The 26890-nt window shown below is 36.2% G+C and overlaps 1 protein-coding gene across 5 annotated transcripts in view; it reads right to left on the bottom strand.

Annotated features, from left to right (window-relative positions):
- Window positions 1-26890, bottom strand: part of AKAP6 (A-kinase anchoring protein 6) — a 480213-nt gene that overhangs the window by 93713 nt on the left and 359610 nt on the right. The gene's annotated exons all lie outside the window — the stretch shown is intronic.

Here is a 26890-nt window from a genome sequence, read left to right as displayed (position 1 = left end):
TATTCCCAGCAGTCCTACTGTTTCAGGCAGAGGACTTGATTGATCCTCCTAGCCTGAATTGAGTAGAATGAAAAGAAGCAGTTGGAAAATAGCTGCAATCATTTAATGCAGATGACCTCTGACAGCCTCGCAGCTCTTCTATCTGAACAGAAATTTGCATGGGGTCTCTGTGCAGAGGAACAATGTAACCTAAATGGTAGACAATCTTTATTCTAATGAAGTGGGTGTCAAGGTCAATGTAAAACTGCAATGATAAATGGTGCACCACTAGGCAAGAGAAGTTGCATAGGCATTGTAGTGCTTTCACATTAATTGAAGACTGAAATGCACTGCGTGAAAAGCACAAGCCTCTCTTTTCACCATAATGTGTTAATACGCCAATGCAGAAATGATTTCTTCAAGAGGCTTGCCTGTTGACATGTATCTCATTGCAACAGTAACACAAATATGAAATTATGGTACAAAATTGACATTTCTGAATTTAGTTTTTTCCTGGAATATAATTATAAACATCTAAATAAAATTTCCCCAAATGACATCCTGACACCCAGTGTAATTCCTTTAATCCCCCTTTCTTTTCTTTTTAGACCTGTGTTTAATTAGTTTCAACCAAACCTTTTATAGAACTCTTCACTGGGTACTTACATACTGAACTGACTGTAAAAGAGAAGGAAGGAGAGGAGAATCATTCAGATATTATTTTCCCCCTCACTTCTAAGTTTTCTGCTTAGTCTGCAGTGGAGACCTTTGGGTATTATAATGAAAAGCCTATGTTTGTAAAAAGAAATATAACTGTTTCCTAGTGTGAGAACTAAAAATTGCAATATGATTATTTGACATTGCCAAAATGACTATGCAGCAATAATTATACCATCTCTTCAGTTGACCTAGCAATTTTGTAGCAGTCAATATTTTTCATTATATAAAAATAAGAATAGTAAGCAGCTTTTAAAAAAAAATCCTGATTTACTTAAGCCTGTAAAGGAGATATTGTTTGCTAATACACTAATTAGCAGCCAACCATTTAAACTTCATCAATTAAACAGGAAATGGAGTTGCACCAGTAGTTTCACAATTTGCTAAAATACTGATAAGAGTATATTAGTAACCATTTCAGAAACATCTCCAAGCTCAAGGCATAACATGTTATAAACTCGAGGCATTTTTATGGTTGACTTTTTTTTTATTCTGGCAGGTTCTGTCATATAGCTACTTTTCCAAAACTAACCTGCCTGCTACAAATAGACTTTAATAACAGAATTACAGTTATAATGATCAGGAATACTCTGTGGGTGTCTCAATCTATAATCGTGGTGACTAGAAGACTATTAGTCTGATTTACTGTAAAATAAATGATTTTGCAAGTTTGCAACTCTGAAAACAAACTGTCTCCAATAGAAATCAACATTCCTGAAATGGTAATTCAGAGAAAAAAATCTCAACTGAAGGAGGAGAGCGAAAAAGAAAAAAAAAGTTACTGATGAAACTGTTTAAAAAACTGTACAGCTTCATCTGTGTGTGATTTGTCAGGTCTGAAGCTTTGACGTGCCCAAGGGGCAGACCCCAGCGGGGAGTAGGCTGCCGAGCTAAATAGCTGTGAAAGAAGTCTTAATGTAGGATGGAATTCAAACTAACCTTGACATGACCTCGGGAAAAATATGCAAAAAGTAAAATGAATGCACTCTGCAAGATACATCCTAATTTTGTGGTGGAGCTGGTTAGTTTTACAAACATAACTGAGACCTCAAAAGAAAAACAGAAAGCTAGTAAAAGGGAAAAACTTTGAAATGCAGGCAAAAAAAATGTAAGCAGGCATGATGTGTTACTGTGAAGGCATGTGAACCATTTGGAAAGAATCCAAATAAAAACCCGCACTGAACAATATTGTTGTCAGCCTGTCTATTCAGGAAAATTGTTTTTTTTTTTTTTAGGTTGAATATAAGTGACACAAAGCCAAGATTACATCATTGCATTACAAAGTCTGTTGTGGCTTTTAGCTGAACAAGCCCCATGGATCTGTTGGTTTAGGACAGTAATTCACAGTAAGGAGGTTTTAATGTGTTATTTTTCTTCCACTGTCAATAAAAAATAGAGGAATTTAAGCAGGAAATATCAAGGGTGTCTCTAGCCTCTTTCTTGCTTTTAATCTGTATTTGATAAGCCAAACTTGAATTTGAGTTGATGCATTGAGTCTTGATTTGACTTCATTATACATTTTGCCTGTTTTGAAGTGATCAGTTTAGGAGGAAGGCATTTGTTCTAACTCCCTGGCCAAGAACTGGCTTGCTCTTTGGATATATGGAAATTTTAATTGAGTGTCAACTTGTGTAAAAAATCAATCCCATTACCTTCTCAATGAAATTTTGTGGCAATACCAGTTATTTACTACACTACTAACCAGATTTTAAACATAATTGCATTGCTAAGAACATACCCCCAAAATCTAATGACTTAAATCCCTACAGCAAAGATATGAATTCCTGGATCTGATATATGTGCTTCTATTAGATTTTCATAAGCCTAAAGTGAGCAGAAGCATTCAATCATTTAGAAGCTCAGAAATATAGGAGTTTTGCTGAGAACCTGTTGAAGAAAGGTAAAGATCACTGCTTAATGGTTATGTTATGCCAAGGGCTCCTTTTTGGTCAGTCTTATTTGATACTTTTATTAATGACATATACAAGTAAAACATGTACATGACACACTGATCAGAATGCCAGATCATACTAAAATCACATATCTATAAAGAATAACATCTTAGTCCATACACCATAAACTCAAATACCTACTGGTAGTAGTATATTAGTAAACAGGTGGCGGGGGGGGGGGGGGGTGGTATGGGAAGAACCCCGATTTACAGAGCTTGCTGATTCCCCTGATGTAAATATTCCCACTGTGGTAGATTCTAAGTTGCCAAGATTCCAAGCTACCAATATTTGCTACTGCAGAAAAAATTCTTGAATATTTAATAATTAGTTCTCAAAAGCCAATACTAGCCAGCTCCAGCACCTTACTACCTAGCCACTAATATAGAGGAATTGAATCGAGCACAAATTAGTCATCTTCAATCTCTCATCTTCTAACTATTGTTAGGGTCAAAGAAAGAGACAATTATTTTCTCTACTGAAAGGGAAAAAAAAGTGATGATTACCAACATTTGATCCCAGTAAAAGGAAAATAAGAGGAAGTAGTATGGACAGTGGAGGATAAGAGAACACAATTTCCACCTAAATGGGGCAAACGCTACTCACCTCTGCCAACTGTTTCCATGTGGCAGTATGAAAACAGTTATTTAACTGTCCCCCCAAACAAAAAAAAAATACAAAAACTGCATAAAGAATGGAGGTGACTAGGTTTCAATTGTCTAGGTTCATTGAGTCAACAGACAGTGAAAGGCCAATGTGAACAAAAAAAAGAAATATGTTGTGGGGCCAGAATGAGACAAACACGGAGTTGAAAATAAGAAAGGTAACAGGTAAATCCACTTGACTATGGTTTACTACACCCAAGCCTGCAGTCCTGGTCTGGTTGGGTTTCATTTTCCAGGAGGGACCTAGACAATACATCAAATGTCCAAAGGAGAGCACTGAAGGTAGGTAGAAGATTCAACACTTCTCCAAGGAGCAAGCTGTCGAAGAAGCGGAGGTATTCAGCAAAGGAGTCAAGAAGAGTTGAAGATGAGAGAAGAAAGGAAAGGTTATGTTAGCAGACTTCAAATGTTTAGAGGACTTTTACACAGGAATTATTTCATCAAACCTCAGAGGTCAAGCATGGGATCAGAGACTGAACATAGAAATGCAGCTTGGGCAACAGTGAATTCCCATTCACCAGCAGTATTTAGCAGAAACCAGAAGTCTACGTGGTTGGGATATTCTATGTGTTGATGAGGTACTGAAGGAGGATTGGCCTAGAAGATAGGGTCTAAAGTTCTCTGTTTTAGAAAGTTGGGCTTCTTTAGGCCCACATTCACCAGACCAGCCATGATGATCACATTACTATTTGTAAAAGAAATGCCAAGACCAAAGAACACCAATTTAAGGAGCAGCTGTCTCTTCCGGAACAAGACTCAACTATAAGATTCTTATGCAGAAAAACCTAGGAGAACAAAAATGGAGCAAAGACACAACCACATAAAATCTAAGCTGTATATTTTTTTCTAAAACTCAAGATGGGAGGAAAAAAAAAGAAAACTCAAGATAGGACACAGTGAGTAGAAAGAAAAAGCAAGGTTAACTAAAAGTTCTCAAATAATCTTCAATCTGTCCTACTTTAGAGAAGTATTTCATTGAATTTTGGGTATAAATATTTTGTAGAAAACTTCCACTATAGAATTTATGCAGTTTAGTCCATATTTCAACAAGGTCCTACATGTAGATTTTTTAAAAGATGTGAACTTCACAAATGACTCTCGGAAAAATTTTCTTCCATCAACATAGAACGTTTGCACACAGATACCTAAGAAATGTGTTAACACCCTTCCTGCCAGCAGTGTGGGCATAATGGCAATTTCTCCTCCATGCCAGGAAACTTCATGGTTGTGCTGTATTATGTCGAAATCTGCACATCTCAATGGTTTTCTGTGCATTCCAATGCACTTCAGTGACAATGTGGATCATTGCCATAATACATCATGACTGTTCTAATTACGGTTTCATTATGATGCACCGTATCAGGGCTGTCGTAATGTCATGTCAGCACATAGTAAGAATAGTTGTGCAATTATGTAATATCTGTTAGAGTATGCAATGTAGAATGGAAAAAAGACACCAGCAGCAGCAATTAATGTAATGGAACTCGGTTTTGTTCTTTAAAAAGTCTCCAGTTTAAGAGTATCATTTCTTTTGTTTCTCATCCTCCAAACCAAACAAATACCTCTTAAAATATTTATTTTCATTTACTTGGGCACTACTATATAATTTAATGGATTTTTAAAAATACAGCAAAATAAGAAGAGAAAAGGGAACTCCCTGACTTTAGCTGTTCTGCATGTCACAGAAGAATGAGATTCACCTAGTATATGCTGCAAGAAATCCTGTAAAAACTTAAATGTAGTAAATGGAAGTCCACTGAAGGCTTAGAATTATGTAAACTTCAAACACAATGTTACATTTGTCTATCTTCTTCATCTCTTGTGTAATCATAGAACTTCCTGATTTACCCCCTAACCTCATTGACCAGGTATATCTTAAATAAACAAACCATGACGAGGAGAAAAAGCAGTGATTTTCGACCAGTGGGCTGCAGCGCACAGGTGAGCCACAAGAACTTTTAAAAGAGTCAACACCTGACTATCTAGTCAGGGCCACTGAACTCTTTTCCCCTAGATTATCAAATAAAAAAAAATTACAATAGCCAACACAGCAATAGCCATCCAGTGTGAATGAATAGAAACTATACCTATTTTTTGGTGAGATCAGCAAAAATACATTTCTTGATGTGTTGCACAATTTTAGTAATTAGTTTATGTGTGTCATGAAATGAAAAAGGTTGAAAATTGCTGAGATAAACCATTAATACCATATTTACTTCTCTAATTTAGGAGCATAAATATTCACTTGCCTTTTAGTCTAGCTTCCCAAATATACCCAAATATCTATAAAAATTAAAGTCTTGTTATTTGTCATAAATTTGAAGAATAAACTCTCAACAGACAAGAGCTGTTCTATTTTTGATCAACCACGGAGTACCTTGAATATTTGAGGCCTTTGGAAAACACTATGCCAATGAATAGTTTCTCAACCTTAATGATACATGAAGTGCTATTTGTTGTTTTAATATACAGCCATGGGAGAATTTATATATAAAAGCTTACCCATTATCTCTATGGCTGAATTACAGGACTGTTCAATGCAAGTATTTATCACAGAAATGCTGATGAAGCCTAAACTATGGATGTATATGATTGTGCAGCAGCAGCCATTTCAAATATAGATATATTTTTAGCATTAGGAGGCACCAAGTTTGTTTAAATCTAGATTTTTTTTTACAATTGCAAGTAATGTTAATAGCACACTGTAAATGTTAAGGCTAAGTGTGCAATGTCAAAATAGATTGAATCTCTCTGAAAATTGAAAATTCAGGCTTTTCAAATGTAATCCAGATGTTTGGCTTTTATTCAGATTTCAAGAAAGAGGGAACTAATATGATATAAAATTCATACATGCATATTTCATTAGTGCCTTTTGTATCACTGAATTAAACATTCTGAAACGTGCTTTTCCCAAATCGCATAGAGTTTTAAACCAAAGCAATTGCCAAGACGTTGCACACCTCAAAACTAATGCCAAATTAATTTCATAAGGAAGAGACTATATATTACTTATATGAACTCTGTTGGTGATGTTTCTTCAAAGAGAGTATTTTGCTTTCTCTTTGAGGTAACAAGAAAAGTGAGAGGTAGAGAACTGTAGCCATTATATTGTTTACCAAAAAGATACTGCTGCAGAACATGGTTACTTTGGGAATCTATAAGAATCAGTGGCTGAAACGAAGCCTGAAAGCTCTATCCCCCTTACGGTCATCATCAAAAACTACCCTTTCAAGTTTAGTGCAAATGGACATTCCTCAAGGACTATGGACTTCAGCACGAGGAGCAAATCCAGAACTCAATATGTGATAGGTATTTAGACAGAGCCAATCAAAGCATTTCCAAGGTTGTCTGCTCCCAAAACAAGATGGAAATGCTATCACCTTTATGCACTCACATCATGACTTTTTCTTTGTAGGGTGTTACTAACTTTTCAAAGGGTTTTCACATCTATAACCTTAACAGATCCATAATGCCATGGGTTTTTTTTGGTGACTGCCTATATATCCTTGTATATCTATGTATTTGACACCTTAGGCTACTGTTTGAGGGTATTCTGATGTCTTCACATCAGATGAGGATGCATGTGGTTTCAGAGTTAGATTATAAGCTCCTGCAATGGAGTGCTTAAGGTCAGGGGCCTTGTGTTGTTCACCCTTTACCTACTGTAACTCTTAGCATTATGGATGTATAAGGTAGTTGGGATATATTTAGGCATTTGAATTCTCCCCAGAGAAAGACCAGGTGAATGTGTATCAGCTGTTACAATATATACTAGATCTAGTTTTAGTACACAGAAATGAGTCGTATGTGACTGCCTTATTTATCTTTGAATTTCATGCTCAGTGAAAAACATATTCAGTGGAAGCAGAAATATTACTCTCAACCTTTACGTAGAAACCATGAACAAAATTAATTGTTTCCCATGGCAAGGAATGGTTAACATAAGAAAAGCTTCCATAAAATGTATCAAAGGAAAGAGAAAGGTGACAGCAGCTCTTTAAATATTTAAGGACACCTTTTATGAGTTCAGTGTTTTCTCAGAGTAATAACATTTGATCAGAATGCAAAAGGCTGGGCCCAATTTCCAACTCCAAATCCAGTCTGCTATAGAATTTAAAATTTTTCTGCTCCAGTCTCTCTTTTTTTCCTTTGGGGTACATGTCCATATTTACCAGAGAAAGATTTTAAGAAAATGAATGGTAGAGATCTCAGGCTTTAAGCATTAAGCACTGTTTGTTACTCCCACCTCAGAAAGCTTGACTGTCATTTCAATGGATTGTTCTCTTTTTTGTTCTCCGACGGCAAGCCCGTAGGGAAAGTTAGCATTACCACTTCTGTCTCACAGATTAAAAATTGATACATAGAAGCTAAGTGACTTGCCCAAGGTCAGTAAGATAGTGCTAAAACCCAGAAATGGAATTTTCAGAAGGAATTTCAGTTTAGTTTTTCAGGCCATGCTAACTTTAATTCTTAAAAATACATCTTTATATATCAGTCCTGGAATCTGAGGAAATTGGTGGCCCCTGGGTGTATAATGTAAATAAGGTCAAGAATATCATTCAAAATGACTTTAGAGTGGTCAAAACACACTTAAAAACCTCAACCTTGTGGCTTCAATGGCCAGATTCATTTTGGTGTAGACTCATCCTCCAAACTTCAATAGATTTTTTAATAGCTTGAGGTTGAGCCTAAAAGAGCGGATAGGAAAGTTTTTCAATAGCTATGCAGGTCATTCAGAAGAATAACGGTGCACTTTAAGGAAGCTGTAGGGTACAGGCAAAAAATTATTAGTATAAACTAAGACTATAAAGAGCAAATCTGGGCTATGATAACTGCTGAGCACATTTTTCAAGCAAAGTGAGGGAGTTGACCATTAACACTCAAGAAAGTTTACTAGAAGAGTTTCATTAAAGAGAAACTGTGTATGTGTGTGTGGGTTTCCAATTCCAAAAATGATAAAGTGAGGATGGGGAAGGAGTGAAAATTTAGAGAACAAAGTGATGGAAAAGCATAGATGGATGGAGAGAAAGTAATAAGTAGATAGGGGAAATTACAAAGGTTTTACCAGATATGGGAAACCATATCTAGTGCATACAAAATAAGTCACAAAAACTATGTAAAAATAAAGAGTGTTGAAGAAGAGGAAGGGAATCACACTGACAGAGGACTTCAGTTAATGCCTTCCCTGAAATGATCAGATGAGAGAATATCATAATGATGACTGAAAAATTTGAGTAAGGGCTGCAAACATTCACTAAGAGGAACAAAAAGAGGCAGAAGAGGCAGAAGAACCAGCATGTGGCCATTTAACACACTTTATTGCCAAAACAACAGATAATCTCTCAAGAAGAAATAGGTACTAAAACTTAGACTTTGAGAATGTTCCCTAAGCATCACTGATGGGGAGCCCCTTCACCTGTACCACCTTTCCTTTAATGGTTATTTCTGTCTTTGCTCTACGGATAGCTTGCTACATGATCTGAGGGAAGGCATTTCACATTTCTGCGGCCATCACATCTGTAAAATAGTGCCAATGACATGCTCACCACTTGTGTACCACAGGTATTTTAATAACTAATTAAATCATGTTTGTACAAAGTTTCAGATCTCTATGTAAATGCAACATTTAAAACAAGTCTTTAGTTTTAACACCCAAATGTATAATCGAATTTTTTGATTTGTTACCCATTTGCAAGCAAGCCTACAAATTTTCAATTTTCAAAATTTCAAAGTTTTATAAACATTGTGATAAAAAAGGATTCATGCTAAACATTTTACCTTGTGAATCAATGAGATTGGAAAAACAAACAAACAAGTAGGTAAACAAACAAACAAACAAACAAAATGATCAAGTGAAAATATATGCCTGGAATCAGCTTGTCCATTAAGGAAAAACAAAACAAAACTGCGTTTGCATTGTTTACTAGCTGCGCAATTCCCTGTGCCTTGGTTGCTCATCTGGGGATAATATTAATACTTATTTCACAAGTTTGCTGTGAGGACAGAATGTGCTAATACATGTGGAGATCCTGGAACAATTCCTTCTACATAATAAGCATTATATACAAGTGTTCAAACTTCATCCAAATGTTGCATGCTAAGAAAAAAAGACTTTTGGCATAACTTTTCTCATCTTTTTAATGCTACTAGTTTGTATATTTATGTATATAACTTCCCTTCACTAAATCAAACAATGGATCTAAGATTCGCCATTCAATAGAAAAGAAAAAAAACTTTGCCTTTTATTGACTTTCACCAAACACGTGGATAAATGCTAGTAGGATGTGTCACTGCTTTGCTGCTCTCCCCTCAGAGTGTCTTCCTGATTTTGGTGAAGTCCTGGGAGCATACCAAACTAATCCCTGGATCTGAAGGTGGGTTTCCCCCCATATTGCGTACTTACTTATATTCTATTTAGCAAGGCCCAATTCCAATCTCATTTCTTCTGTGAAAACATTCTTAGCAGTTACTTTCTTGTACTACACAATGTGCTCTTTGTTATCATTTCATGTTTTTTGTTTTTTTCTAAACAAATTATACATTACTTAAGGAAAAGGATAACCTTCCTTTTATTTTGTTCTCTATAGCTTATAGTAACACTTAACAAATGTTTATTGCCTCATCTTCATAGTCACTAATACCAGACAGAATCATTCCTTATTCTTTCCTACTTTTAAAGTAAAGGTTGATTTATTAGACCATTAATTCCTAACATATGTATCAGAACACATGGACATACATAATTTAAAAAATTATACATGAGAAAAGAGAACTAAGGTAGGAAACATCTTTGTGTTAAGTCACCCAGGAAGTGTTAGTTGGGTTTGATACTAATTGGTGCAGTTTGAAAAGTGGAAAAAAACTTGAGTTAATCTTTTCCCAAGCAAATATGAATCTGCCTTTAACTAGATAGCTCTCCAGAGAAGTAGCCCCAGTAGGGAATTTGGAATTAGTGTGATTGACTGTCACTAGGTCTCCCAGGGTAAACTTTGATTTCAAATGTAAGCCTGTGCCTCACCAAAATGCCTGAGAGACCTTTATAGTCTTTTCCCCATAGATAGCTAAATGCCTTTAGTGGCATTTTCCATGACAGTCAACGTGACAATTCGAACACAGACCAGTACTGTACACTTACTGGAACACAAGCCGAAGGTAAGAACGGGTTGTTTCCTGGCTGGCATAGCTCAGTGGAGTGAGCGCAAGCTGTGAACCAAAGCATCACAGGTTCAATTCCCAGTCAGGGCACATGCCTGGGTTGCAGGCCATGGCCCCCAGCAACCGCACATTGATGTTTCTCTCTCTCTCTCTCTCTCTCTTTCTCCCTCCCTTCCCTCTCTAAAAATAAATAAATAAAATAAAATAAAAAATAAAAAAAAAGAACGGGTTGTTCATATGATATGAAATGACCCCTTTTCAATGGAAATGTAAGTGACTATACCTGTTCTAAACTGTAAGAAAACTTGAGCATTTGGTAATCCTGCCTAAAGAGAAAACTAGGAAAATTAAAATGTGTGGAAAACAAGACGTCAAAGAGAAAGCTGAACTTCCATGACAGATTTAGCAAAAGACACTGTTGAGAATTCAAATGAATAGTCATCTACCACTGAATAAAAGTAAAATGGGGGAAAAAAAGGGTCAAAGGAGGCCGATAAAATGTATTTTTAGGATTACCACCTAAAATGAACCCCAAACAATGTGGCATTTAGAAATTACACAGTTTTTCTGTAGTTTTCCATATAAATAAATAAATAAATAAATAAATAAATAAATAAATAAATATAAGTATAAATATAAATATATGCACACTCATATGTTTGTTTTCTTAGGCTTTGAATTGAATTTCTAAAATTCTGGCTTTGCCAGATTGTTTACAGGTAAAATCAATTATCAATAAAAACAATCTTTGATTTTTCACCAAAGAGAGAGCAAGGGGAACGGACCTTACAGCCACTCCATCCACCCCCATCACTGTACAGGAGAAGAAAACGAAGGCTGAGACGGTAAATCACTGTCCAGGGAGAATCCGGCCTCCACCTCTGGTGCTTTCTAACAAGCATTTACAATCTTTTCCCCCTAACAATGATCTTTTGCAAAGCTTAAAAAATAAGATGAAAGAAAACTGAAAAAGGAATCTAGAGAATAAAATAACATAAAGGAGCTGGGGCACTGAGATGAAGTCCTGCCATGCTCTTCCAGAGAAATTAACATACGGAGATCTGAGTGGCAATGGCCTTTGTCTTTCCAGAGGACGCTTCAAGATCAGCTAATCCTGCTGGTATGCCTGTGAGAGTGGGATTTGGTCCTGGTGAAGCTCTTGGAGTGATAGCCAAGTTTTTTTTTAATGCACTTTGATGTTCGTGTGTGTATGTATGGATATGCATTTCAGTATTTTAATTTTGTTTTTACTGTTTTAACAGCTTATCTGATTTATAATTCATTTTCTAAGAAGGTCACTGTGAATTTATGTTTCAGGACCAAACACAAAATGCAGGGCTCATAGAGCAATTTCAGAGCAGGGGAGCCACCAGAGAAGTGCTAGGAGCAGAGTAACAGCCGAAGTTGAAAGAAGTGTGTTAGATCACTTTCTGCTTCCATTTGGTCCCCCGAGCACAATAGAGTATAGGAGGCCACCTGGTGGTGAAATGGACCAATTAACCATTTATGCTACTTCAGAAAGCAAGCAAATAAGCCCCTTTTGGGTTATTACAGAAAACCAAAAAGAAAAAAAAAACAAGAACCTTGGGCAAAAGAACAACAGTCAACAGGTATTATTACAATATAACAGACATAAAATTGAATTGGAAAGTCATTCAAGTCTGTAGAATAATGTATGTTACTAAAGCGTTGCCATAATAGCTATTCTTTATACCAGGGACTGGTAAGCATGTTCTGTGAAGAACTAGCTAGTAAATTAGTTTAGGCATACAGGTCATATGGCTACTGTTGATACTATTCAACTCTGCTATTATTGTATAAAAACAGCCATAGACAATACATAAATGAATGTTCCTGGCTGTGTTCTAATGAATGAATGCTCCTGGCTATGTTCCAATAAAACTTTATTTGAAAATCAGGCTACAGGCTGGATTTGACCTTCAGGCTATAGTTGGCCCACCTCTGGTTCTGTATTATGTATTGAGCTCATACTGTTTGCCGAACATAGGGCTGACCCCTTACATACATTACCTCATTGAATCCTAGTAACCTTTTGAGGTGGGTGCTATCCCCATTTCACAAATTTGAAAACTCCAACTTCAAAAGTTTAAATCATTTGGTGGAAAATGCACTGTGCTTCCTCTCACTTAGAAACGCTTTGTGCAGCCTTGTGCCATTGTTTTTCCTCTAAGTGTGGATCCCTGTTTGGACCCTCCCTGCACCCACGGTGCAGAGGCTGCTTTTGGTGTGCTTCCACAGTGACTTTGCTCCTGTTCCTCCACCTCACGTTTCTTGAGGTATTATCTCTTACCATCTCTTTCTCCCTCACTTCTTTTATATGTTTAAAAACTTTATGTCAGTTTTCATAACAACAGATATAAGCAAGCATGAAGGACAAAAGCAATGTATTAAAAATAGATAGCCACATATACAACAATAAGCCAAGGGAACCGTCATACTGTATATGTTCCAAATGGAATGTGAGCCAAAAGCATAATGCTCATTCTTAAATAATATAGTATGCATCCACTGGGAGAAAAAAAGCAGCTCTGTCTCTAAACGGGGAAAGGATTTTTTTGTTCCATTTTTATGTCATTTCCTTTTTCTTTTTAAACTTTTTTCCCCTAAGTATATACTGTAAGTCATACCATTTCAGACATACCACATTCCTCTTTCAAACTATCCAGGAGTTATTTTATTAACTTTTAATAGAAGAGAGTTAAAAAACATGATCGAGAAATCCAGGAGCTTATAAAAGCCCTTCAAATATAAAAATTTACCAGCCGTCTTTCAATATTAGCATATTTTCTCCCACAAAAGAAGATAGAAGTAGCTTCAGTTAGATGGAGTGTAGAAAAATCGAAATAAAGGATTTTAAAAAGATCTTTTAACTTGAAAAGAACATTGCAAAAGCTTGGGACTGTGACTATACAGAAAACAGAAGAAGTCTAATTACACAGCATGGATTTCAGCTGATCTGACAGTTCAACCTAACAACAGAAGGGATTTATACTAGATATAAGAAGACTTTCAGGGTAGGGAGAGTTGTTAAACATTTTAATGGGAGGTTGTGAATTCCCTCTGGAAAGATCTTTAATGGAGGACAAATTCTCTCCTGTCTGGAATGGGTTAAAAAAAAATCCTTGAAAGAAAGTATATGAAATAAAGGTTCTTTCTATGTCAATTGCAGTCCTGAAACTCCAAGTAAAATTCTCACTTCCCTTAGAAATAAATAACTGTATAAAAATCTCCAAGAGATTCACTTTGCAAGATTCAAGAGAAACACTCATTAAGCAAGTGATTCATTTCAGAAATTATTTACTGAGTGCCCAGTATTGCCCATCCCTGAGGAGATGTCCACCCCAGCAGAGCATGGGTCTGATCAGCAGTCTGGACAATGGGTAGAGAACACAATTATTCACTTCAGTTAATTTTTTTTTTAAATCTTTGAACTCCAATGAGCTTTCTGGAACTATTTCCTGAACTTGGTGAGCTCAAATACCCCACAGGCGCTGGCTGTCACAGGAGAGCCCTGGCAGTGCTCATGGTGTCCCTGGAAATTTTAGTGAACAAAAAAGGTTCTGGGCAGTGTTTCCATGCTTTCTTTCTTTTTCTAACCCAAATTTGGACAGACAGAGCATTTTTAACTGTCATCAAAACATGGATTATAAAATGCTAGCTAAATTTTAGTTCTTTTGCTATATTCTCATGGTATAGAAAAAGAATTCAATGAGCTCAACTCTAGAGATTCATTTATACTTAAGTTTTGATGAACATGAGGATTTTTGTTTGTGGCTTGTATGAAAACTAGGATGATTCACAGAATTGGGTCTATAGCATTACCAGGCAGAAGACAGTGAGGAAAAGGAGAGAAAAATTATCCAGAGAGGACAGCTCTTCATACATACTCTCACATCTCAGCATGTCCCAGCTCGGGAAAGCTGAGAAGGAAGGACAAAGTTCAGTAGGAAGACAGTAAACCCAAAAGGATATCAAGGTGGACACAAATTTGGGCAAGAAGTGAATTCATCACAAATCTTAATCAAATTTTAATTTTAAATGGTACATCTTTTAATCTTAACTGCTTAAAATCATTAAGGCTGACAATCTCTAAGTGAAGAATATAAATAATCATATATAAAGATTATTTTTAAAAGTTATAAAGAGTGTAAAACTTTTAAAAAAAATGTTGGAGAAAGCTCCAAAATTTTGGCCTTCTCTTGATATTATAGCGATGACATTTTTTAATTTTTCATATTCTGAATTAGCTAACTACATATAGCTTTGGAAAAAATGAGTCAGTATTTTAGACTCTGCCCCCTTCACCCATATCATGATAGGCTGGATTGAAGAGCCACCCAAGTCCAAGCTTCTCATTGTTTTTCTCACCCCTTTCATTATTATGTTTTAGACACACACATTTATTTAAAATCAACCCAAATTTCTGGCAATGAATGTATCACTAAACTCTCCTGCTAACTATGGTACAAGAGCAAATGGTGCTGACATACCATTTCTAATGACTGTTCGTGTTTACTTACATCTATTAGTCTGTTTTTAGGTATCACATATGAATGGCACATGTCACCCTCAGATGTATAAATAATTATAGTAGGATTGTCTACAAAGTCAAGAATACATCAGTGAATACTAGGGCTTGAAGACTAGTCATAGAATTATGGTGATTAGTTGTACATTTTTGTAGTATTTGTGTCAGACATGGATGTCATTGTCCTTCCTTTCCGTCCTCCATTTTTCTTTCCCTCCCATCCATTCACTATCACCCATTCTCTCTCCTACAGCCAAATACTAGTACTCTGAGTATTAGCTTCCTTAATACACTTTGGTTTTTCAAAGAAAGAGATTTTTGTTTTGTTTTTATATACAATATTAAAGGAGGCTATGAAGTTTTAGACTCAATAATTAGAGCATGAAAATAGGATTGTTTTCTTGAAAAACTAATGAATTGATAGCACGGTTCTGATGAAAATAATTTAATTACTATATTATTGAATAAACCTTATTGAAAAAATTTTTCTCAACATATACTATTTTTCAATCCTCACCTGAGATTATTTCCATTGATTTTAGAGAGAAAGGAAGGAGTGGAGAAGAGGGAGGGAAAGGGAGAGAGAAGAAGAGAGAGAAACATCAATGTAAAAGAGAAACATTCACCAATGGCTTCTTATAGGCTCCCCAACCAGGGACTGTACCCTCAACTTAGGTATGTGCCCTGCTGGAAATCGAACCTGTAACCTTTTGGTGTATGGGATTATGCTTCAACCAACTGAGCCACCTAGCCAGGGCATATACTATTGAGTTTCTATTCTGTGGCATGAACTGTGCTAGGCACTGAAGATACATAATAACACAGATATGAACCCTGCCCTTCTGGAGCATGGAGTCTAACAAAAATTATAATCATTCATTCTCAAATTTGGTCCACAAAATCCAAATCTACCATCATTATTAAAAATATGCATTTAATTAATAAGAAAGAATCCACGGCTAAATTATTCTCAAGGAGGGCCCTCTCAAGGAGGCACCTATGAGTACTGAAAGGGATAATGTTATTGTAATGAAGGCAACAAAATCCAATATGCTGAGATTTATAACATAGAAATGAGCTCCAGACTGAAACTTGGCATATAGAAGGGAGTTTATATAGTTATTTATATATGTATGAATGATTTAAATGTCTTGGGACTACAGATATATCTGGTCCAAGGAATCTTTCATTCAAATTCAATCCTGATGACAGATTTTTCTAAAAAAATTAAATACGTCAATACTTTGTATACATGTGTGTATATGTTTAAATGCACATAAATGTGTGTGCATAACTATGTCTATGTGTACCTCTTCCACAAACTTCCTAGTGTTCAATGGCTAAAGTGACATGGCAAAGGGACTATCACAAATCATGCATTTCCTTGATGCAAGTGTCTATGAGCATATGGAATCAACTGATTAGGAAAGCAGCTGAACTGGTAAGTGCAGATGTGTTTCAGGGGTGTATAGATGTCCTTCTGGAGAAAGGCTGCAGTTCTGTGATCTGAGAGAACTTGGAAGAAAAAATAAAATCAGCCACAAAAGCAATATGGGTGTTAATCTAGTTGACTCTTCTCTAGCTTTAGAAGAAAGAAAATATGTGTGTATGTGTGTGTGTTCTGTGTCTTATGATGTAAATGAATCAAGGTTCGGCAGGAAGACCATTGCTTCCCTCTTAGCTTACCCCAGGTGCCTCATTAGGGACACAGTGTAGTGGAGGTGCCTACTTTAAGAATGTATAAGCTTCACAAATGCCCACATTATTAAGAATGTGCTTGGAAATGCCCTTATTTCTGAGAATGCCCTTATTTTTTATTTGCTTCCTTGAGAGGACTGAAGAGTGTTTTTTCTGCAAATGGTATTCCTCTAGAACATCTCTCCATAGGGCCCCTTCTAAAGTGAGCTCCCTTTGGCAATAACAGGATCCACTAGGTTGAATTCTCCTAGGGCAATGTGGTCTTTGGTGTATGTGCCCCCAAAACATAGATATTTTCAGCATTAGCTTTCCTGAATCTGACAGAATATAGGAGGTTCCTGTGAGGCTAAATGTGGCAACCTTTCACAGGGTGCTGAGGTGCTTAGGAAAGCTTGGGAGCTTTCACAGAACAGCATGATGATTAGCTAAAGCACTAACCCAAGTTCATCATGTTTTCTCTGCAGAAGTACCATCTGAACATTTAGGATCTTCGTTTTTCTGTCTTAGCACCACCAGCTTATGCAGAGAGAGGAAATACTGTTCTTGTAAGAATTTTGCCTGTTGTAGAGAAGTGGATATGAGGCAACAGGGAGCAGGCAAGCAAAATATGAAAGATAGACTGAGTATTAGAGCCAAGCAAATTGGGTTCAAATCCTGATTTATTTGCTCATTTCTTGGGATAGTTATTGGTATAGCTCCAGAAATACAATATTTCTAGTTTTCTTCCTTTCCAGCATGTGGTGGGGATGAATTTCCCCATCCAGTATGGGACTAAGTAGAGCCATGTGATTAGTTCCGGCCAATGATTTTGAGAGGAAGTGACATGTATCTTTCAGGTAGAAGTTAATGGCTAGAGTAAGACCCTCCAGAAGTCTCCTTTCTCTTTGCCACATTGAAAGAATATTGAAGAGCGTTGCTGGTCCATTAGTCTGAACTCTGGAGAAAGGACATACCAAGCAGAGCCAATAGCCAACCTGTGATGGACATGTGTATATGATAAATAAATATTTGCAGCTTTAAACCTTTGAAATTTGGGGGTTGTTGTATCAGCAAACCCTAGCCTAACCTGACTAAGAAGCTAGTTCTGTCTTTTGGGCTAGTCACTTAAGGTCTCTGTATTTCAGGTTCAGAGTCCAGTGAAATGGGGAAAATAGTCCATGATCACTGTGCACATTAAATAAGACAATGTACACATGGCAGTGACAGAGTCAAATAGTAAGACTTGGCTGATGTTCGTTTTTCATCCCTCTATCCTATCCCTATCTCATACCACACGCACACATACACTCATACTCACAGTCACACTCATGCATGCACACACTTCTCTTTTTATAAAATGATGAGGTAGGTAACATCTGTTCTTCATTCCTTTTCTGGATGTCTTCCCTCTATGCACACTGTCTTCCCTTCCCAGTGTCCTTTCATTTAAATTAGATGTTAAAATTGGCATTTCATTCAATATTATTCTCCTACCACCCTATCAAATATCTGCACCTGGTAGAATGTATTCTTTTTTACCCCCAAAAAGTAAATCTTAAACGTGGGATTTAAGGCAGTATGGACATTTAACAATCAAGACAGTTGAGTTGGAGAATTTCTAACATTCCAAAAATGATGTTCCTTAGACAACAACAAGTCTACATCCTTCTAAAGCTAGACATGGCAAAGACGTAAGGACAAGAAAGAAGAAAGTTAATGAGTGAAAGCACTACAGTTGAGCTTCCCCAACCTGAACCCCGGGCTCGCCAGCCTATTCTAAACAGGCGCCAGGACTTGGTTTGAAATAACTAAAACATTATCTAGGTCCCCTTCTAGCCCCACTCTTATGCTTTAGAAATATATACATGAAATTCTAATAAATTATAACAATGAGAGTGATTTAAAGACAAACTATTTAGATTCAGGAGCATGTATATCTTATACACATCCATGTAGTCATTGCAATGATAATCAATGCCTTCCTGACATAATTGCATGGAACATGAAACCTAACATTTATCCTTTTTATATTAAGACCTCTTTGTCCATGATAATATTTGGTTTTCATCTTTAAACTTTGATACTTTTTTTTAAAAAAAAGCAAAACAAACCCCAGTTCATGCTATGGTTGTCTATAAAGTTTAATCACATATCATATAATGTTTTCTAGCTTCAAGCCAGATTAGCCCAAATATGAATATAACTGCTAATGATAAGTAGTTTAAAAATAGGAAATGTTAAAAAGTAGGTGAGAGACATTTTCATTAACTCACTGACCTGAAACACACACATAGTATTAAGCAGATCAGGAACCAAAGGTGGCAGTGAACCAAACACCCTTTCTTACAAGGAGTTTTAATGTTCCTCAAATTTATTTTATAAAATCAGAAAGAAATTTTCAAATATATGGGGTTAAAGTCAAACCTTTCAGCTCAACACAGGAGGAAACACTGCATATTCACATCTAATTAAATAAAAGTCATTTTTCAAAAGTTTAAGCCTGAAATTTTTGCAATTTAATCCAAAATTTTATTAGCAAAGTCTAATGATTATCCTGATTGCAATTAATGAAAGCTCCCAAACAGGTCAACTCATTTAAGTGCTATCTATAATCATTTGGATTTTAACATGATGGTTATTACTTATTACCCTGAAACCAAGGAGCGCAATGAGATATTGATTACTTTTAACCTTTAGATCCAAGGATTCAAGAAAGGTCAGAGGAGGGGACACTCTTCCTTGGCTGCTGAATGTATAGCCTTCAGGAGAATTCAAATGATTCCCATTGGTCAAATAGATTCAAGATTAGTTTATTCTCTGGGCTGACAAGAAATGATGATGCTTTTAAAAATAACACCCAGCACGTATTTAGTGAAGTGTTACATTTATATAACCAGTGGCCTCAAGATGTGCCTCACATCTCAGCAAGTCTCAGGCTATTAACCCTTTACCAAGTTTTGTTTGGATGCGATATTAAATGTAGTAGCTTTCACTGGAATAAACTTATCTCATTAAAGTAAGTTCTCTTGTAGATTCCAAAAGGCTGAATACAACCACTGGTTCACTGTTGGCCTCTAGCATTTCTTTTGGATTCCTTTTTCCATGACAACATTTAGAAATATTTGTCACATTTGTGCCACTGAAAAGCAGTGAGTTCTAATGTAGGGTCCAGCAGAATTATGGGCAAGAGAAACATAACTGTTATGTGTTAGATTAATTTGCAGAACACTTGGCATTATTATTGCCAAGTCCTCAAATTGTTCCAAGTTGTTCCGGAAGGTTGTTATTAATAGTATGTTTTCTGAGGAAAGTTCTGTCTACTTTTGGAACTGCATTTCTGTTGCCAAGGAAACTCCTTTAAGCACAGTTTTCTAGGAGCACACTGCTGCTTTTGTGTGCCGTGTCCTATTCATATCATCTAAGTAAGCGTTTTACATGCTCCAGCTTCCCAAATGTTGAAGTTTCAGCTTATTTAAGTTGCTTTTTTCAAACATAGTTAATGCTTGCTATGATTTTCCCCACCCTTCCCCCACCCCCAGCGGTCCAAAGCCCAAGTTTCCCCCTGCCTTCTTCCTTCTCACAACTCTTACTTTTCAACATTTATTTTTTTTAAACAGTTGCATTAGGGGAGATAGTTTTCACAAGTGTTTGATAAATTCACTTAAATTTGAATAATAATTCCATAGGTTGGAACATTAGTCCCTCAAGTGTTAATTATCTTTCTCTCTAAAATTAATGTAGTCCTTTCCTCCTGACTCCTCCACCCCATTTATTGAAGTGCTGAGGAAAACATGTCATTGAGTCCTGAGCCAGCCCTGCTGTTGTGATTAAGCGTGGTCACATGGCCTATCTCTGCCAAAAGGAGGGCCCTGAGAAAAGGTGACAAAGACAGTGATTTCCTGTCAGCAAAGAGGACGACAGGGCTGTCTAGAAGTGATGCAAATGAGGGGAACTTTCCCCACGGCTTGTTTGATCCACTCTAGGCCAGAGCAGGCCAGGCCAGGGAGAGCGGGCGCAGCACAATGCAGCAGCACTGCCCGAGAGCCAGCGCACCTTCCGGACAGTGGCTCGCCCGCCAGAGACAACAACTGCTGGCGGGGCTTCCCTTCCTCGCCCCTCTGCACACAGAGCCAGCGAGTTCTTGGTGTGCTGCTCTCTTAACATCCTTTTTAAAAAAGTGATTCAATTAGGAATTATAAGGTCCAGCAGGAACAATGTTTCATATATTGTTCAAAAACCATATCCATCTACTTTTTCTTCTAAACATTTCATGTGATGAGTTTTGCCCTCTCTCAAAGAAAAGAAAAAATATATATATATTCAAATATTCATAGCAAATACTGACTCATCAAAGCTCAAATTAATATGACAGCTAATCTAAGGACTTTTTGAACTTTAATAAAAATGAAACAACAAATTCATTTCTAGATAGCAGTAGAGACAGCTTAGGTTTTTCCATTCTGATCAGTTTTAAAATGACTAGATAATGTTATTTGAAATATAATGATTTTAAGCATATTCTTCTTATCTTAATGGAGTTTTAATCTAACATACAATTAAGCTCTACAATTAATCTACTGGGAAAGACGTAAAAAATTATTATTAGGTTCTTGTGTCTGATACCTGACACATTTTTACCTTGACTGCTTTAATAACTAGGAATTTGCTTCATTTTGAACAATCAAGGTAGGGGATTTTGATACTGACATTCCAATACAAGGCCTAATTAACAGAACTTAATTTTTTTGATGTGTATTCCTTCTATATACAACATGTGGGAGTTGTTTTTTTTTTCCTAAGTAACGGATTTTCACCTATTTTAAGCCTAGCTGCAGTGACCTGGCCTAGGAACAAGCCCAGCACTACATTTTTAGAGCTCAAGTTCAGTCATAAAGGTATCAAGCCACATCTGAAATTATTTAGATCAAGCTGGTCCACTATAAAATGAAAGAGAACTATTATAGAGGGTTGAAAATTTTGAATTTATAAAATACAGGCACAGCATGTTTAATTTGTTTTCTATGTTTGGTTCATAGCTATGACAACATTATTTTGGCATCAATAGTTATAAAATAACGAGTCAACTAGATCACATTTTTCTTCTCTTACACTACATTTCTTATTCCCCAGAATTTCTAATCCTATTCCATGCACATGTTTCTTTTAAAAGTCATAATGCTAGTCTTTAAATACACACTCAAGTTCTCTAAAGTACCATTTTCTCCTTTCAAACTTAGCCCTTTCTTTTATTTCTTTTTCTGAAACAATTTTTCTTTCATTGTTTAGTTTTATTTGTTTGTGTTTGGATTTTTGTTTCCATAACTCTTCATTCATCTACCCATGACTTTAATTTACTCCTTCACCCTTTTTTGTTTGATTAACTCTGTATTAACTATTTTCCACTGCTTTCCTTTCTCTTATGTTTCTCTTTCACTTTACTAACATCTTCTTTCCAATAGATGATATTGATATCCTCTCTCAGTAATCCCACCTGGCCAAACTGTCGTCAAAGGGAGCCCCCTTCAGGTGAGGGCTGTGCTAAAGTCTCTAAACCACCTGACAACAGAGTTAGAGAAAAATAATTCACTTGCTAAAAGTATTATGTTTAGAAGTTTACTTGTAAGGAATATTGTGGTTAGACATTTCTCTAACATACCATTCTGACCCCTTAGATAAAAAATCCTAAAAGAAAATGTTTTCATATCTAAGTATCAATAAAAACTTAATTTCTTCAAAGGAAGTGTGACTTTTTTCCTTGTGGAAAATGAAAATTTTGTAATTGAGCACATTTCCTGCTTTGTTTTCACTATCAGAAAACTCAAAATAAAACTTTGAGGTCATCTTTAGTAACTACACAGAACCTTACAGTGTTTGTGCCTACATATTAACTCTTCTCACAGAAACAGACTCATTGTTGTATATCTTCCCCAGTTTTAATTTATATTTATACTTTAAAACATTTTTATTATTTTCCTGTGAATTCTTATAAACCTCAAATCCATAGCAGAGTAAATATGTAATTAACCTATACAGAGCATTGTATTATACAGAATGAATGGTTCTTTGCCTTTTGTGCACAGGATATATTTGTACATACTAATACCAATGGAGAAAGAAGATATTTGCATTTTCCCCATAAAAGCAGAACTATATGAATAACTAGCCCTCAAAATTACATATAAAATCTTCAGTGTAAATTTCTCAAAAGTATAAAGGTTTTAGTTAAATGGCTAGTAATTGCATATTATTTTTAAACTGGAAGAGTTATTTTTAATCCCTTAGAAACATACAACCCAATATTTTATTGATGAGGAACAGCTAAGCCATTCACTCAAGGAACAAATCTATAAATACAGTATTTTAGTGAGCTTTATACTATCTGAAAACCGCTCTTGTTCAATTATAACAATAATCACCAGACTGCAACTTCTAAATTTGGCTCTTGAAATTAACCCTTGGACTATGGAACCCCACCAACCCAGCATCGCTAGGGGTGCTGTCATCTGTGCTCTGTAGGCAGAGAATGGGCCATGTGGCCAGGTAAGCAGCCCCGATGGTGCCCACCTCCACAGTGCTCCAGAGTCAGCTGTGTCTGCTGCCCAGGGTGGAGCAGCTGCAACAGCAGCGGCCTGAAGAAATGCTTCCAGGTCACTCAGTCCATAAAATTTATAGGATGGGGGAGGAGGTGTCTTGAGCTTCCCTGTACCCAAGAATAATGCCACCTTTGATCTGCAGAAATGAAAAAATGGAGCTTTTCCTTTGCAAGTGGGTCTTAAATATTTCTCCATTAATAGTTAATGCACATAAAGACCAGCAGAGTGACAGCTCCCTCTGATTATGAATTCTGGCTTTGTAACTCTAGTACAAATAAGAGCTGAACTTTCAAAATCACGGTGGTTACTTTTGACAAATTAAATTGTCTTACTTAAAGAGGTAGGAGGAATGAAGAGAAAGTGAGGGAGTGGGAGAAAATTCTCCTTGGAGATGATTCTCAGATTGAGAAAGAAAAAAAATGAGAAAAATAACGTTTGTGTTTCCTGAGCTGATAATGTTTATTAAAAAATAGCTACAAAAGGTCTAGGTTCAGAGGTTGGATAAGACAAAGAAGAGGGAAGGAAAGATATTGGCAGTATGGCTCATTGTCTCCAAACAAAGAAGAAAATATATTTAAAGGAGTAGTTAGTTTTTAGTAAGAATCATGTTGGTCTCAGAACCTTGCAGTTTAAAACTACAAAGAAAATAGTCCTAAATTTCTAACAATCTGAAAACAACAAGAAGTGGTTTAAACAGAAAATCCGCTTTATAGCCCATTGTAATAGTAAGGTTCTAAATTATGTCAGTTTGTATAAATTACTCTTTGTTGGTTAAACCTAATTCTTTTCCTTCATAAGCTCCTAGGCTGCTTTGCTAGTTTTGGGTAACCAAGATATCACAACAGGTGCCCCAGTCATGAGGTCTGCTGAGTGAATATTCTAGGGTATTTATCTGTAGTTCCATATCTAGGAGTTAAGGTCAGATGATTTTCTAGCAGAGACCAGAATATAAAACAAATAGGTAAAGTCAGAAAGTTAGTGCCTAATTTTGAGGCAGTACCTAAAAATCATACTCTCATGAGTACCATTTTACTATATTTCCTCTAACCCAACATTTTCAAATGTGGACTTCAGGGATCCACCTAGTACTGTGCAATGTACACACACACTAAGGTCTAGGCATGACCATCTCTGGTAAGTAAGGAGCTGAGTGATGAAATACAGAGCCCGGGAGAGTGAGGAGAACAAAGGTTTGAATCTGATGATAAAAGAATAATGATTCTGTCCTGGTCTGTAGTTGTTGGGATTCTACCAACACTCAGTTGAAGATTGCTCATAAGTTTCACCCTCATTCTTTTCAGTAATACCAGGGATCATGGACTTCATTTCCATCCTTAATTTTTTAACTCAACACTCTTAGTTCTATAACTGTATAAGGTACTGTACTTAACGTATAGAATACAAGTGCCAGGTGTTTTTCTTGGTGCTGTCAACTGTGGTGGGCAATGAAGATGATGAGGATGGGTTGAGATGGACTAGAAATGCTGTGGAGTGGAGTGGGTGTCCTGTTGGGTTGTTGCAATGATGGGAAAACCAATGATAAGTGCAGCAAAAGGGGTAGTCCCACCAACTAACAAAAACTGCTTTGTCCTGAATGTCAGTGATGCCCTTGGTGAGACATGCTAATAAAGCACTGGCATCTTTCAGGGCCAACAAATTTAAAGATTAAAAAATGACTAAGGTCATCTCAAATGGTATTGAAAGCCTAGGTAGGTCTGGGGACCAACTGAGAGCTTACTCTTTAAGGTGTCTCTACACTCCACAGGCTCCAAACCTCCCTCCCCCAAGACAACCCTTCAGTTAATTCCTAGAAAAGCAGAAAAGAACAGAGGAATGGGACACTGAAATGGAGATTCTTGGCAAAGACCTGAAATTAATTCTCCTTCATCAGTTTTTCTAATTCAGAAGCCACCCCAAGTTCTAAATGACTCCTTAGTCAATATCCTCAGGATTGCTTTGGAAGTTTCCAAACCTCTGGAATAATTTGGGGGCTTATATAAAGCGAAACTCTACAAACCCATAGTAGTTGCTCTTGGTTTCTAACTCAATTTTTAGTATTGCTTATAAGCCAAATGCAAAGTTAGTGATAGTCTAATAAACTTAGATATGGCAGACACCTAAAAGCAAAAAAAAAAAAAAAAGATGATGACAAGATGTGGTCACAAATAAAGAACCCCGGCAGGAAATGTTTGGAAAAACACTACAACCCAGAAGTACTGAGTGGGCAGAATAATGGCCTTCAGTATGCCAGAATGAGAATTCTCAGGCAGAGCACTTACAGGGAAAGCACAAGAAAAAGACTGCACTTTTTGTTCGCTGATTTCCTATTAATTGTGATGTAAATTATATGGATGTGATTTTGACAAAGAATAGCACTGTTTCTGAAAAAAAGTAGTGGTTTATGTACAAAATACAAAATGCATCATGAAGAAAAAAATGTTATTTGGCAGCTCAAACGTAATAAAATCTGAGATAATGGCTTATGATTAGGTAACTTTTGTATTATTTTTTCCTGTTTGGCTCAGTTTTTAATCTTAAGCCTTGGAAATAAAACAAATATCTTTGCATCACAAATTAATATAGATTTATAGGCATTTTAATATGTAATTCTTGATCCTGACATAAGATGTAAAATCACCTAGCTTTGGTTACTTTTGGTTGAGACTGTTACTCTAACAATATGTTATGTCAGAAGATATATTAGTTTTGTTGTTAATGTGGATAGCTATCTGTAAAGGAAACAGCAAATAATCAAACTCGATTAATGATCAACAGAATTCTTTAGGGAGTAAAATGTCACCATTTGCCGAGTCCCTGGGGAATTTATATCTTCCCTTAACCAAGATGATTCCCAGGGGACACTAATTAAACTCAGCCAGGCCCTGAAAAAGGACAAATAAACATTTCTCTCTAAAGGAGTTAGAAGTTAAAATAATATATTAAGAAAAGGTAACTTAAAATGATAAAGACTGAAGAAGAAAAAAGACAACTTTTATTTGACCTTGAATGTACTTCTTATTCTATAAGAAATTTTAAAAAGCTAGAGGGTGGTTGTTTCTTGTCATTATACTGTTGCTGATTCTGTGGTTAGTTATTAATTTTATTTTTTATGATTCACAATCTGCTCTTTGAAATATGCCATATGCTCAAAGCAATTCAAGGATGACAACTGTCAGAATTACTCCAATAAAAATTGCCTAAATGAGGAAGATTTACTACAGTCTGATATTTCCGTGGAAAGTCCCTCTACCCTCCTCCCCAACAGCTTTTTCAGACACTGTGAATCTTGCAAACGTTTTTTTAAATCAAAATCACAGGGTTGTTTTCTAAGAACTTCTAAGACTATTTAAGTGGAATTGGTAAAGCATACTAGGCCAAGGGTGAATTGGCAGACATGGAAAACAATGTAGATAGTTATTAGATGGATTGCCTGCAATCAATATGTGAGTTCCGAGCTAGTTTTCTTAAATCACACGCAAATGTATTGACTTAATATGACAACGTCTGCTCTATGTATCACTAATAAACATTAAATTGGACAAGCCCTGTACCCTGAAAGCAGCAAGCCAAAATAAAGGCAAATTCCTTTTTCCTCTGGGAAGATCT

Source organism: Phyllostomus hastatus, unplaced genomic scaffold (assembly GCF_019186645.2).
Source record: "Phyllostomus hastatus isolate PE091 unplaced genomic scaffold, TTU_PhHast_1.1 phas_contig_348, whole genome shotgun sequence".
In the NCBI taxonomy this organism is placed as follows: Eukaryota; Metazoa; Chordata; class Mammalia; order Chiroptera; family Phyllostomidae; genus Phyllostomus; species Phyllostomus hastatus.
This window is presented reverse-complemented; position numbering and strand designations above follow the sequence as displayed.